This window comes from Stenella coeruleoalba, assembly GCF_951394435.1.
Source record: "Stenella coeruleoalba genome assembly, chromosome: 5".
In the NCBI taxonomy this organism is placed as follows: domain Eukaryota; kingdom Metazoa; phylum Chordata; class Mammalia; order Artiodactyla; family Delphinidae; genus Stenella; species Stenella coeruleoalba.
The window spans coordinates 63,480,019-63,482,115 of NC_137150.1; positions in this window are offsets into that span (position 1 = coordinate 63,480,019).

Sequence of the window (2,097 nt, forward strand, 5' to 3'; positions counted from 1 at the left end):
GTGTTCTGGATTTTTTGGGTCATTCTAATAGATGCGTAGTGGTATCTTGTTTTAATTTGCATTCCCTGGTGACACACGATGTGAGCATCTTTTCATGTTTATTCACCTTGTGTATATTTTCCCTTTGGTAAAGCTCTCTTTGGCCCGTTTGTTAATCGGTTGTTCATTTTTTTATTGCTGAGTTTTAAGAGTTCTTTGTATATTTTAGATAATACTCCTTTATCAGATGTGCCTTTTGCAAATATTTTCTCCCAGGGTGTGGCTTGCCTCCTCATTCTCTTGACATTATCTTTCACAAAGTAGAAGTTTTAAATTTTAAATGAGTCCAGGTTATTATTTCTTTCATGGATTATTCCTTTACTGTTTTCTCAAGAGTCACTACCATATCCAAGGTCATCTAAATTTTCTCCTATGCTACCTTCTAGAAGTTTTCTATTTTACATTTAGGTCTGTGATGCATTTTGAATTAATTTTTGTAAAGGTTTAAGGTCTGTGTCTACGTGTTTTTTGGGTTTTTTTGCATGAGAATATCCAGTTGTTTCAGCACTATTTGTTGAAAAGACTATCTTTTCCATTGCATTACCTTTGCTCCTTTGCTAAAGATCAGTTGACTTTATTTATATGGGTCTATTTCTGCGTTCTCTATTGTTTTATTGATCTATTCTTTCTCTAATACCACATTATATTTATTACTGTTAGGTCTTGAAGCCACGTGGTATCAGTCCTTCAGTTTTCTTCTTTTCCTTCAATATTGTGTTGATCATTCTGGGTCTTTTGCCTCTCCAAATAAACTTTAGAATCATTTTGTCAATATCAATGAAATAGCTTACTGGAATTTTTATTGGGATTGCATTGCATCTATAGATCAATTTGGAAAGAACTGACATCTTGACAATATTGTCTTCCTCTCCATGAACATGGAACACCTATTTATTCTTGGATTTTGTTCATCAGTTTCATAGTTTTCCTCATATAGTTCTTACATGTATTTTGTTAGATTTATACCTAATTATTTCAATTTTGGGGTGGTACTGTAAATGGTACTGTAGTTTTAATTTCAAATTCCACTTGTTAATTGCTCGTATATAGGAGTGTTGGCCTTTGTATTATTAACCTTGTATCGTGCAACCTTGCTATAATTGCTTATTAGTTCCAGGAGGGTTTTTGGGGTCAATTCTTTAAGATTTTCTACACAATCATGCCATCTGTGAACAAAACCAGTTTTGTTTCTTCCTTCTCAATCTGTATATTTTTATTTCCTTTTTTTGTGTTATTGCCTTAGCCAGGACTTTGAGGATGATGGTGAAAAGGAATGGTGAGACATCCTTTTCTTGTTCTTGATCTTAGTGGGAAAGCTCCGTTTATCTAGTACAATGTTAGCTCTAAGGGTCTTTGTAGTTTTTTTCTTAATCAAGCTGAGGAAGTTCCCCTCTATTCTTAGCTTATTGAGAGTTTTTATCATGGATAAGTGTTAGATTTTATCAAATGCGTTTTCTGCATATGATCATGTGATTTTTCTCAATTACCCTGTCAATGTAATGGATTACATTAATTGATTTTTGAATTCTGAACCAGTCTTTCATAATTGGGATAAATCCCACTTGGTCATGGTGTATAATTCTTTTATACATTGTTGGATTTGATTTGCTAATATTCTGTTGAAGATTTTTGCATGTGTGTTCATGAGAGATCTGTAATTTTCTTGTATTTGGTTTTGGTATTAGGGTAATGCTATCCTCATAGGATAGGGAGGATAGTTAGAAAGTACTTCCTTTGAAGAGAATTGGTACAATTTCTTCCTTAAATGTTTGGTACAATTCATCAGTGAATCCACCTGGATACTGTTTCGGAAGGTTATTCGTTAGTGATTCAATTTCTTTGATATAGGCCTATGCCAATTATTTTTTACTGTATAAACTATTAAGACAATGCCCACAAATTTCTTCTTGGACACACCCATGGTGTGGCCATGGTGACCTGTGGTCTTGGTGTGCTGGCTTCAGACACAGAGTCCCCAGAAGTAGACCAGCCATCTGTGGGCCCAAATCTTCTATTTTTCTCTTGTTAAGAAATTGCTCCATTTCATCTAGGTTATCA